A 13676-nucleotide genomic window follows, 5' to 3' on the forward strand; every position below is an offset into this window, starting at 1 on the left:
ATAAAAGGCAAAAATGAGTTATAAAATAAAAGGAGGATCAATATACTGATTGATATGAGGCTATAAAACAAGACAACAGGGGTAAAGAAAAGCATTTTAATTGCCACATGTACTACTTTTTCTTAGGAAAAAAAAATAAAACAGCAGGGAGCTTGCACAAACAAGAAATGAATATTTGCATGAATTGATCATTCACAAAAATCAAAGGTTTATTAACCCATAACCACGGTCCAGAGCTATAAGAAAGTTCATGGGTCAGTTTATATCATAATACAAACCTTTTCTTTTTTATATTCATTAAGTCTCCTAAGTGACAAGTCATGTTCATCCTCAACTGTTGTGCAGCTCAAAAATGCAAATAAAGTAAAACAAGGCCTAACCAAACAGTAGTGCAAGAATGTACCAAATGAAGAATAAAGTAAAAATGAAAACAACAAATAGTTTGGTATTATTAACTTCCTACACACAAAATAAGCAAAATCAACAAAATTATAAAACACTACACCAAAGCTAAACCAAATTGCCACCAAACCAGAAATCGATTCCATGTTAGTGTCATCCTATCTCGTAAAGGCAACAAGATTAAACAAACAGTACAGTATAAAGACAAAGTCAACCCGAAAACCCGATACCAACTATTCAACTGGTAACTTTTAAAATGCATCAAGAATCCCAATCCACTGAATTTTAAAAATTATACAGTAAAAAACCCATCAAACTTTAGACCAAAAACAAGGAAAAAATAAAAGATAAAAAAAGCTGAAAAAAAAGACCTTTTCAACTTAGGTAATCAATCTAATGAAGAAAGACAATGCCCCTTTCGTCCTATAATAAAATAACCTACAGAGACCCTATCAGTGCTTTTTTTTTCTTTTGACACAATGAACAGACAAAAAGTTGACCCAAGGAGAAAGAAGACATCATTGGGTAGAGAATAGCCAAGAACAAGAAGATGATGAGGAAAAAGAAGAAAAGAAAATAAAGGAGTAGGCATATCATGAACAAATCATCACAAGCAGACTCTTCATTAAGAAAAAGAAACACCCCATATCCTCATTTTTGCACCCAACAAATTCCTCAAAACCCAGAATTCTGAAACACCAAAGAAAGAGAAAGACCTCAAGTTCTCTGAGCAAAGCAGTGCAAGTAGAGCTTGTGCGGATACTAGAGCCATGTCCCCCATTGGCCAGCATTGTTACCAAAAATCTGAGACCCTCTTTCAGAGGTAGTACTTTAATTGAAAGTTACGAAGTAAGGTGGTAGAAAAAGAAGAACAAGAACAAGACTAAGAAGGGTCAAAGAAGAAGAAAGCAAGAAACTTTCATCTCATGTGAAAGACCAAGAGACATGGGGTGTCTCCATTGCTTCAAACAACCTTAGCTCCCTCATATCTAAAGTTGAAACCTTTAGAAGCCGTTTTCCCTCTGTATCTATAAATATTGAGCAAATTGTTTTGGTAGCTACAAAGAAAGAAAGAAAACAAATTGTGGAGAGAGAGAGAGAGAGAGAAATAACAGGATCTGTAAAGAGGGTGTGTTTTCAGAGGGAGAAGATGAAAATGATTGACATTATTATTATTGAAGAGGGAAAGAGAAAAGAGAAAAGCAAAAAACAAAAAAGGAGGATAATGTTTTTTAGGGTATGGTGGTTTGATGCTAAAATGCGCCAAAATGTAGCAAGAACAGAACAACAAGTAGCAGGTAAAGAAAAGAAAAATGCTAGTATTGGAACGAAATGGATCTGTATTCTGTATGTGTATGCATACACACTTCACTCTCATGTGTTCACATTCGCCACTTAACTTTCTCTTTATGAGTGAGTGTGAGAATTATTTCTGATATTTGTTGTTTTGTACTTGTCATGAGGCGCGTGCTAGTCACTCCCTGAAGCTTCTTATTAACTTAGTGGAAGCTTCTTAAATTACTCCTTTCATTTCACATACATGTTTAAATAACTTATTTGATTTCTTTATTATATAAAATTTAAGAATTAATATTCATGCATGTGATTTTAGGAACTAATAAATAAATAAGGATTAAATTATGATTGAGTTAAATTAGAGTAATTTTTAGAGATAACTTCTATTGGATGAAAATAGTGATTATAAAGGGATTAATATCCACTCACTAAATTCATGCTAAAAAAATTGTTCTCTTTAAAAAAAATTAAAATACACCAAAGACTTAATAAAAATCTTACTATAACAAAGATATATTTTACTCTCTAATAATTATGTGTTATGGACTAATAAATAAATAATAATTAACAACTAAATTATGATTGAGTTAAACTGGTGTAACTTTTATAGATAATTATTATTTGATGGAAGTAGTAATTATAAAGGTGTTAATATTCACCAAAAAAGGTCTTCTTCCTACTAAAAAACTATTCTCTTAAAAAAAATCAAAATATACCGGAAACTTAATAAAAATCTCCCTGTGAACAAAGATATATCTTACTCTTTAATAATTGTGTGAAAATTATAAATTTAACCCGAAACCAAACCCTTTCAGAGAATGACTAATCCTGAATCAAAAAGAACAAAACAGAGAACAAAGAGAAGTAGAGACTTAGAATACATAGGAATTGATAAACACAAAAAACAAAGGAGTGGGTATCTCTTACAGAATATAGAAAAAAATAAAGAGAAAAGACAAGGAAACAGATGAAATAATTGGAGAAAAAGAAGAAAACAAAGAATGAGACTCTAAATAGACAGGCTACCAAAGAAAACCAAAATAGTTTGTTCACAGCAGAGTCTGTTACAAAATTTGGTAGAAGTGTTCAATCAAAGAGATCTTATTCAAGTCATGGGTTTGAGTTTGCGAAAGATATAAGAACACTTGTAGTAACCACATTTAAAGAACACTCAATGCAAAGGAATAGTCACTGAAGTCTGAACAATCAGAATCTGTTGTGTTAAAAAGAAAGAATAAGTACTGCTTTCCCAACCATACCTCTTGCTATCACTGCAGCAGCCATGAGAATTACACAATGCCATAACCATATTATAGTATATTGTTATAAAATGGTTGCAATTTAACAATTGATAGAAAGAACCACAAATAATTGGTTTTTACTTTTTACTAATGCACATTTCATAAAAGTGTCTCATAAGAAGCCAATGCCGATCCAAAAATTCTTTTCTTATTTAGGTTCCTATGCTTTGCATGTTATCACAATAAAACAAATTTAGAGAAGGAAGAATTTATACCTTGCATCTAAACCAAGCACCAAGATAACCACCTTTTCAAAGCATCTTGACTCAGCCAAATCCCCAACTTGGAATGGAAGATCAGGCATCTTTATGTACTTCCACTTTTTTAAGACAAAAAACTTGATATAAAGAAGCTGCAAAGATTATTATACGAGACAACTGTTAAACAATCATGTTTCAGGTTTTCGGCCCTTCAACTTAAGTAACTTAGCAGACGGAACTCTTGATAAAATAGAGAACAAACAGGAAAACAAAATAACAAAATTATATAATTATAGGTTAAAATACCATTAGAGATAGAGAGAGAAAGAAAGTATGCAGAGAGAGAGAGAGAGAGCAATGACTTTAACAATGCACAACAAATAAAGCAAATTAGTTTTCAAAAATTAAATCTTGATCAAGTCCGGAAAGTAGCTTTCCATTTTCTTTGAGAACACAACAATGTTAATATGACAAGCAAAGGAAAAAGATCCTCAACGCCCCAAATAAACATCTTCAAACCTTGGAACAACAATACCAAATAACCCAAATTAAGCCTACAAAAGGATCAACACAAACAAGCATTAAAAGAATGACAACCTGACAGTATGTGTTGTCAACTATATCAACCCATGGAGAAATCTATGAAAAAAGGGAATTCTATCCACCCTTATTTACATTTTCTCTGAACTGATTTCATCAGTGTAGTTAATCCAAACTTAAAAGGGGAATCGGGATGATAACTGATCAGCTACGGACCTATGGCTGCCTTAGTTAGGTATAACATTAGGGGTACACACAGCTCAGGTTGGCTCTGGTTTTGAAGAGAATAGAGTCCAAACAAATCAAATGAGCATGGTTTGGATTACATCCTATTAGCTTCTTTTTTTTAACACAACCCAATTGCGTTATACACATTGTGGCATTCAATTTTTTTTTTAAATTATAATTCTGATAAAGGTCCTTATTAGGAGAATAATCATCAACCTCAATCAGTTGTATCAAATCATGGCCTACGAGAACCCTCAAGACCAAGACGAAGAAAGCATATAAACCATCAATGTGGGTGTGAATCGTGTGATACCCAAATCATTTTTCACCCGATTGAAATAACTGAGAGGTGAAGAGTAATTAGACAGGTATAACAGCTAGAGCCTTGAAATTTCATGTACACCCATGTTAAGATGAATTCCTTTCATGTCAATTTGAAAACTTTTGTTTTCAAGGATACGAGAGATCAGGTTTGGGTAGGGAGAGAACTGTAAAATGGACAGTTTTGACTGAGAATCTTCGACAGTGATTAAGGAAAATGACAATGAAAAAATCCTAAAGAAACCTAATTCCGCGAACGTTATGCAGGAAATTAATGAAGGTAGACGAATAATGTTGACGAGTAAGAACTACATACTAGATTCTTAGGTGGACTTGTATAGGACAGAACACATGCACACCATGTAGAATAGCAACGAAAAACTTAAGGAAGAAGCGAGAGCGCACCAACAAAGCCGCTGGAAGTGTCCAGGTTATGGCATGAGTCACGACTCATGATAATGTCATTTGTTCAAGCAACGTAGGCTAGCGTGCCCACCATGGGAAAGTAAATTAAGAACGTTAGATATCTTTACTTTTAAATTAATGGCCAAGATTTTTTCATTTTTCTCCCTTTTACCCGGTTTACCCCTCCTTCTTCTACATTTTCTTCGGTCAGAATTTAGAAGCCACAACACCCTCCCCTTTCGCCGCAAACCACACCATCATCACAGCTGCTACGAGACTCAGCTTCGTTCAAATATTATGTTACATTCATCTGTCATAGAAATTCGTTTAATCCAAAGCAAAACAACCGAAAAGGCAAAATCAAATAGAAACATATTGATCTATCCCTTTGGTTAAAAGATGAAGATTTCGCAAACAAATCACAAATCAAAATGGGATCGAGAAACCCTGAAACTGAAACGTGTTCGATCAGACAAAGAGGGGACTCTCTTTCAGAAACCAAAATGGGATGGAGAACGGGGGTTCTATCATTCCTTCCCTCTTTTCTTTTCTTTTCTTCCACTACCGCAACAAGCACCATTCTCCCATTCTCTCTCCTTTGCCGTCGACATGGAAGATGAAGAGGGTCATGGACAAGGAAGCCAAAGACGCCAATAATGACGTTCTTGTCACGTAAGGGTTAATCTTGCAAGAGATTTGGAGTACAAAGGCAGCGCTGAGTTGCTAGGCAACGAGGTGGAGAGAAAAAAATTGATAATACAAAATTTATTTTAAAAATAAAAGAACATTTTAACATTAAAATGAAAATAAATAATAAAAAAAAATCTCAAATCAAATGATTTATTTTCTTATTTTCAATTCTCATATTTTATATTATAGAAACTTATATTATAGAAAAATCTTATGCATTTATTTTTATATATATTATAATTAATTTGAATATTTACTTTTGAATGATGGAAAACTATAAATTATATACTAAAAAAAGAATAATTTCATACTCATTGAGCAATTTTAGATAAAGATAGAAAAGACCAATAAAATCAATAATGTCTAAAATTCTCTATATGTTTTTCAATCGAGCTTTTACCTTAGTCACTCCCTCTTCTTTCTTCCAATTCTCCCAAAAATTTCTTTGTTAAATACCAAAGAGTCCTCCTTAGCATTAATAAGAGCCTTTAGAATAGCACCCTAATTATGAGTACATGCAGTCTTAACCAAAGTTGGGTACTTTGTATAAGTATATTAGGTAGCATCAAAACAAAAGGGTTTATCACCTTTATAATGAGGAAATCCTCTACACCAAAGAAGAAGAGGGTTATGGTTGAAGTGATGAAGAGGAAGAATTTCAACAACTGCCTATAGGAATTGGAGCCACCAAGCTAGGTCTCTTAAAGTGTGATCAAGCTGCTTATGGTTGTTAATTCCCCTTAATTTGGTTATGTTCTATTTGAACTTCCCTCCAACCTAGTCCAACGTAATGAGATTATAGTCATCTATATTGGTAGCAAACATAGAGGCTCGATTATGAGAGAGAGAAGGCACTCTGTCTTTTCTGACAAAACCATGATGTCATTGAAATTAGCCATCAACAGCCACAGGTGATGAAAGTAGTCCTCAAGATTTTCAAATGCTACTAAAAATGCTTCTTTCTATCAGATTAGGATGAGCATATACTCTTGAGCAAATCCAAGTCCTACCTCCAAAAGATAGCAACAAAGATATGACCTATTTTACAAAGTCCACCACTTGGAACATGAGGGGGAAATATTTCCTTTTGAGAGCCCAAAACCCTCTAGAATGGCCTAGAGCCTATTGAATCTTTAAGTGCACATGCTCTAGGTGTTCCCAAAACCTCAAAACACACTAGCAAACTATGTGCAAACTTAAAAAAAGAAAAGAAAAAGATCAAGCGAATACCTTCAAACTATCTTATGAAGGTGACACTAGTTTCTTTTGCCAGCGATGCCCCCAACATTCCTTTTGATTATCATACAATCTTTGAATATGTCTAAGGCATTTATGTTTTTGTTTCCATCCTTGCATTGTGGACCCTCTAGTGCATTAATCGTCTTCCCATGATTATGGGATTCTTCACATAAATAAATATTCTCTCCAACAGTTACAATATTTCGACCCTCATCAATCTCGAAATAAATATCATGTAATAAATGATACTAATTATGTTTGATATTCTTTCTCTTTTCCCACTAGATCTCCTTGGTTTTTTTCTTTAGTAGGATTTATGCCATTATTTTTCATAACATTCTTTATATTTCGCACCATTAACCACTCTTCATGAAGCATATCCCCCAATGTTTTCGCCTGTATTAATTGCATTAGGTTTTTGGTCAAGTTGTTGGTCCATTTCATGCTCCATTTTTGCCTCTGTCATTGGTGGCGGCAAAGCCACCTAGATCGCTAGATTTGTAGGGACTACCTTTCAGCAAGATGAAACAGCATGCCCATAGCCACCGCAACTCGCACACAACAAATGCAAACATTTATATTCCACTTTGAACCAATGCTCTTTGAACCAAAATTTCCCCACCACTTATTCATCTAAATTTATCTCTACAGTATCCTTGCAAACTTTCCTCTTGGCACATCAATTGTCCTCAAGTCCACCTTTACCAGTCTAGCCACTACTATTGCCAAGGCTAAAAAGACACTATCATCATAGTATTCCATTTCTAGACTGGGAAAGTGAATCTACATAAAGTTTTTTATATCAATTTTTACGTCTAGTGAAATGAAGTTTGTAACCCATTCTCGTACTGCTAAGTAATGACAAAAAATTTAACCATGGGCCTTCAGAAGTTGCCTTTTCTCAATCAGTTGGCAAATCAAGCTTGACTAAATGAAGCCACGCCCAATATACATGATATTGAATCCTCCCACTAACTTTCGTACAAACTTCAACTTGACCTTAATGGTAAGGAAATAATGAGTCCCACTGATTTTCCTAGAAGTTTAATGATGATTGCATCTTGACTAGTTGCTCTAAGTGATTACACCATATTTTCATCAATACAACAATGCGACTTCAGTTTATTGCCATCCACGTACTCAATCTTAAACAAGTTATGACCAATGAGATCAGTCTTCTCTCTTCTTTGAACATGATCATTCTCTCCTAACACCTTGTCACGAAACAAAAATAAATGTGTTGGCTGGTGATAGTTGAGTAAGCGTTTTTTTCTCTCCCTAGAAACCTCCTTCATTTCTCTGATCTTTCGACTCTACGTTTTTCCTTAGAATGTAATCCCTAAATATTTCTAACTCTTCTAAAAAAGAACAAACTTCTTATTTATTTCAAAACTTTTATTCTTTCATTCATTGTACAACTAAGACACATTCTTCACATTTATTAGTTATCATTGAACCAACCTTGAATATCTTTAAGTAGATTTTTTTTAAGAATCTAAAGATTGAAGCCTAAAGAGGTTTGAAAAATAATACTTTGAATATTAAGTTTATATATGCTTGTCAAATAATACTTGAAGTTGAATAGTGAGGCATAATTTTTTTATAAAGTAAATGATATAGTACGTGAAATCCTTGAGTTGTCGTTAGCCAAGGATTGAATGTAATATTGGATTTGTGGGAGTGAATGTAATATTGAAGGATTTCTAATTGATTTGTAGTTGAACAAGTAAATTTATCCAAAAGCAAAAGCTTGAATGCTTGATTGTATTTTCAAATACTATAGAGAGTAAAAGCTAAATACATTGGTCGTGTAGTCAAAGTAGTTAAATAACCCCACATTATAGAGCAGTACCTGACCCCTATATGCTATAATGGTACAGCAAAGCAGCTGCAATACCAAAGCAAATAGTTTCTGTATAACATGCTCAAAACTAAAGTACTCAAATCAAAACTGGAGAAACAGTGTTGGGCTTGGTTGGAAAAGGATGAAAGAGAGGCGGAGGGACAGGAAAATGCAGAGGGTACAGAGACAAACAAAGCATGAACAGATGTTTGGCTGCTGGAAACTTGAGAGAGCAAAGTGCACAGAGTGAGAAACAGGCATATGCGGCTTCACGATGCAAAAACAAGGGTGAAGTAGTGGCAATCTTCTGTAGCAAGGGGTGGGCTATGCAATTTCCTTGTTTTTATGAGAAGAGTAAGCTTGAAATTCCTATGGCTCACAATGTATCATGAGTTTGTGTAATAAAGAACAGAGCCTGCTAATCCTAAAATGCCTCACTGCATGGATGGGTATAGGACACCAAAAATCCTCTTAACGAGTAATAGGGATGGGCAAAGAAGATATTTCAAATTTTTCAATATCTAGAGCATAGCAGTCATTCCAGCTATCCAGGATGTGATGCTGCCATTTAGATGCCAATTTAGCCAGCCACAAACTTACGTGAAATACAACTAGCTATTGATAAAAAGTATGAGAGTTATGAGTTCTTTTTTTTTTACAGTTTTATCCTTGTGATAAAAAGTTGAACGGGTACTAATAAAAGCAAATAGATAACTACATGTATGCCCATACACGTATTTAATCATTTCTATTAGCCTGACTATTTTAGAATCAAATTTGACGAGTTCAATGTGGTTTCAACAATCATAAGTATAGAATCTATAGATATGAGAACTTGGATTTGGCACCTGATCCCTACTAAAATAATCACATTTCTCAGCATTTTAAATATATTCAAGCTGGAACCACGCATTCACATTCCTAAGCAATGATCAAATTAAGGTATGTTTAGAAGAGCTTATTTAAAGTTTACTTGGGCTTATCTGCTCTTCTGTAAGTGTTTGCAAAAACTTATGAAAAATATCTTATGATATGTCCATAAGTTGTTTTCAACTTATTTCAATAAGCATTCTAGGATAAATAATGAAAACAACTTATATCTTATGTGAAAATAGTTTAAACTGATTTCTTCAATTATAAAAATAAATTATGACATCTAAGTGCTTATACAATAATAGACAGACTCAAGTTTAAAAGAGAAAGAAAAAACCAGCATGTACGAGGAAGAAGTTTGCTAAACATGTATGGCGCATTTGGCTAAAATGTAGTGTTGAGTACAATCTCAAATACATTGTCAATTTTTAACGTGTTCACAGTAGATGCACCAGAGAAAAATTAATAATACAAGTGATAATGTAAAAAGTTATTCCCAAGATATATCAATTCACCCGCTTTAATTACTCGTGACAATTGTCATTACAGATGACTTGTAAGTTTTAATTGGTGCAAAATAAAGTACAGAAACAAAATTCTTGCAGCAGGGATTACATGAAGAAAGAAACAAAGAAACAAATAAAGAAAGTTACAGAGGCATGGAATGAACCAAAATCGATAAGATAACAAGAGAGAGGGAGAAAGGGAAACCTGATCTGAATTTGACAACAATGAAAGACTTCAACTAGCAAAAGCCAATGCGAGTGAATGGGGAGAGAAGAGTGCACTTATCACTTGGAGATTGAAGTGCGAACAAATGATCTGAATCGACGTTAGGGTTTGTGAAGGCATAGGGTTCTTGGGACTGAGGTTTGTTTGATTCTAAAATTTGGGGATGCTAGCACTCAGGGGTTGGTAATTGGTAAACCGGGTTAGGTTGTTTAATAATTGCGTCGGCTGAGTTGGGCTGCTGTGGGATGTGGGCTGAAAATGTAACCCATATGGACAGGCCCATGTCTAACAAACCTTTTCTTCTTTAACATATCATTTAGTTAGTGAGCTATAATTAAAAGGCTAACCAATTAGTTCGAATAAGGAATCTACGTAGTAGGTAGGATGTATATAAATAGGGGCATCAACCACATTCATGAAATTTCTCAGCTGCAAATTATAAAATATATTAAGGATGGTTGTTTCAAAAGATCATCTTAATATGTCTTCTTTCAAAGGATCATAATAAAGTATCAAATTACAGAGATTGTTAGTTGAAGAATAGCAGCAAGCAGTTACACACTATACTGACTTTATAAAAGACAAAACAAGCATAACATGTAATATAATATAGCACATGGAAAAAAGATCGTTAGGATTACCTAAACCAAATTTTCATTCTACATCATCAACATGTAACTATGGGCCAGCAAATCAGTGGTGTATAAGAAATCAGGTTGGGTCGGACTGGGTGGCCCATTTTCACAAATAGTTGGAACGTGCACTCCTTTATAATTTTGGGATGTAGCCTTTTTTTTACATCCACCATATTTTTTATAATTCCAACATTATTTTGAACATGCTACTTTGGTGTTATTAGCACGACACTCTAATCAATTAAACTAATATATCAATTACGTTAAAAAATAATAATATCATTATATATAATACTACAATTTTTAATATATATTTAATACACATATAAATTTACATAATAAATTTTATAATAATTAATTTTGATCTAATAATATATTTTTTAATATATATAAATTTTAAATAAAAACGTCAATTTAAACAAAAATAATATCTTTAATAAAAATCATAGAATTGTCAATCCGTATATAAAGATAATATTGATATTATAAAAAATATGTTGGGTATAAAAAAAAAATAGCTAGTGTTGAAATAAAATCTCTCTAATTTTTATGTTTCTACTGTTTGATCAAGAAAATAACAAGAGTATGATGTTCCTGAGTCATGAAGATCAGATGGATGGCCCCCTAAGCTTGTCTATGGCAAGAACAGCGTCACTTTCTTATTTTTTATTATCTGTTGCTGCATATCTTTTGTTCACGTTGTTTCATTATTATTTAAATATAAAAATTAAATATGTTACTATTTATATACATACATTTTAAAAGCATACTCAACAGTCTCCTTGTCCCATCAAATTTTCCATGTAGAAATCCTAACATAATTAAGGGACGGCAGATGGCAGTATCTTTCGTATTAAATTCTCCAGCTTGGATACGTAACTGTTTTTCTCGATTTGTTTCTTTACGACTCTGACAAACATTGATTGAATAGTATACTGTATAAGTACAAAAAAAAAAACGACTCTGACAAACATTGATTGAATAGTATACTGTATAAGTACAAAAAAAAAAACGACTCTGACAAACATTGATTGAATAGTATACTGTATAAGTACAAAAAAAAAAACAAATTGAAATTGAAAACAAACAAAAGAGTGGGGTACAATAGAAATATATATTCATTTGTGCTGTTTGAAATAAATTAAGTGGCCGTAACTTGAGAACAAAAGGTTAGTTAGTTAGGCGAGTGTTACGGTTGCAGGCAAATTTCCCCATCTGGGGTACTTTTAAAAAGTATTTCCCCAGATGGGTTCTTTTGGTTTTATTTCCGGCAGGGGGTAGTTTTGTACGTGAATAGTGTGCCATGCAGGACCCAAACCGCCATTGCCAATGGCGAGTTTGGTATCACTGAGCAAGTTGCAAATGGCACTGGCGATACGTGCCTAAACCGCCATTAGAGCTGGCGATATGCACAATCCATAGGGAACCGCCAGTCAAACTGGCGAGTTCCATTGTCTGACGGCAGCTAGTTGCTAGGTTGCAGGGTTGCAGGAGGTGACAGGAGCTTTAAAGGGGAGTTGCAACTGCCATTGGCGAGTTGCCTGGAAGTTGCAACTCCCATTGGCGATTTAGGGCACAAAATAGCCATCACCAGTGGCGATTTTATGCTTATATATATGTTTCAGCTGTGTGTTTTCTGAATGCATAAGGAGTAGCAGAAATAGCTTAGACGAAGAAAGGCTTTGAGTTTTCTGAATGCGCAAAGGAGTTTTGAGTTTTTTGAGTGTTTAGGGTATAGTTTTTGAGTTTTCTCAGTGCTTAAATTTCTGTCAGTGCAGGCTTTGAGTTTTGAGTTTTAGAAGGTATAGTTTTTAGTAATTCTTTAATTAATTAAATTAGTTTTATATTTTTATTTCGTAATGTTCTGTAAAATAATTTGTATTATTATGTTTTTAAAGTAATTTTTTGTAGCAGTTTCAATGTATAGTTTTTATGAAATTTTTAATTAAATTAGTTTTATATTTTATATGATTGTTTGTGTGTAAAAAATAGAAAAAATTTGTCATCATATTTTTAATTGGTTTGAAATTTGGTTCTTGAGGGTTAAATTTGTGAATGAGGTTCCTAAATTTTTTAGACTAGTTTGAATTTATAGTTGTTAATAATTTTTTAATTAAATTAGTTTTATATTTTATATCCTTTTTTATGTGTATCAAATAAAAGAAATATGTCATGATATTTATTTAAAGAAAATTTTTGAGTCATGAAAAAATTTTGTAAATATGAAATTTTTAGTATATTTTTAATTAGATTAGGTTGGTGTTGATAGTTTGTTAAAAATAACATGTTCTTATATATATTAAAAAAAATTGTAATTGATAATACGTTACTTTTCTGGAAGTCAAAATAATACGTTCCTTTTTCGAAATTAATAATTTGTGTTATAATTTTATGTAAGTAATTATTTATAGCAGTTTGAATGTATAGTTTTTATTAATTTTATAATTAAATTAGATTTATAGTTTATTTTGTAGTTTCCCGTAAAATAATTTATATGATAATTTTTTTAAGTAATCTTTAATTAGAAGTAGATTTTTGCTTTAAAGTAATTTTTTTTAAGTAATTTTATTATTTATTAGTTTGCAGTAAAATAATTTGTATCATAATTTTGTTGTAGTTATTTTTAATTAAAACTAGATTTCAGCTTTAAGAAATTTTTTGTAAGTAATTTTTTTTTATTTCTTAGTTTCCAGTAAAATAATTTGTATTTGTATTATAATTTTTTAAAGTAATTTTTAATTACAACTAGATTTCAGCTTTCAAGTTATTTTTTGTAAGTAAATTTTTTTATTTGTTAGTTTCCAGTAAAATAATTTGTATGATAATTTTTTTTAAGTAATTTTTAATTGGAAGTGGATTTAAGCTTTCAAGTAATTTTTTTATTTCTTAGTTTCCAGTTCATAACTGGTATAGATAATTTGCTTTGAAGTAGATTTTTACTAACAGGAACGGGCCATGCGCTGGGTTCTAA

Source organism: Glycine max, chromosome 7, assembly GCF_000004515.6.
Source record: "Glycine max cultivar Williams 82 chromosome 7, Glycine_max_v4.0, whole genome shotgun sequence".
Lineage (NCBI taxonomy): Eukaryota > Viridiplantae > Streptophyta > Magnoliopsida > Fabales > Fabaceae > Glycine > Glycine max.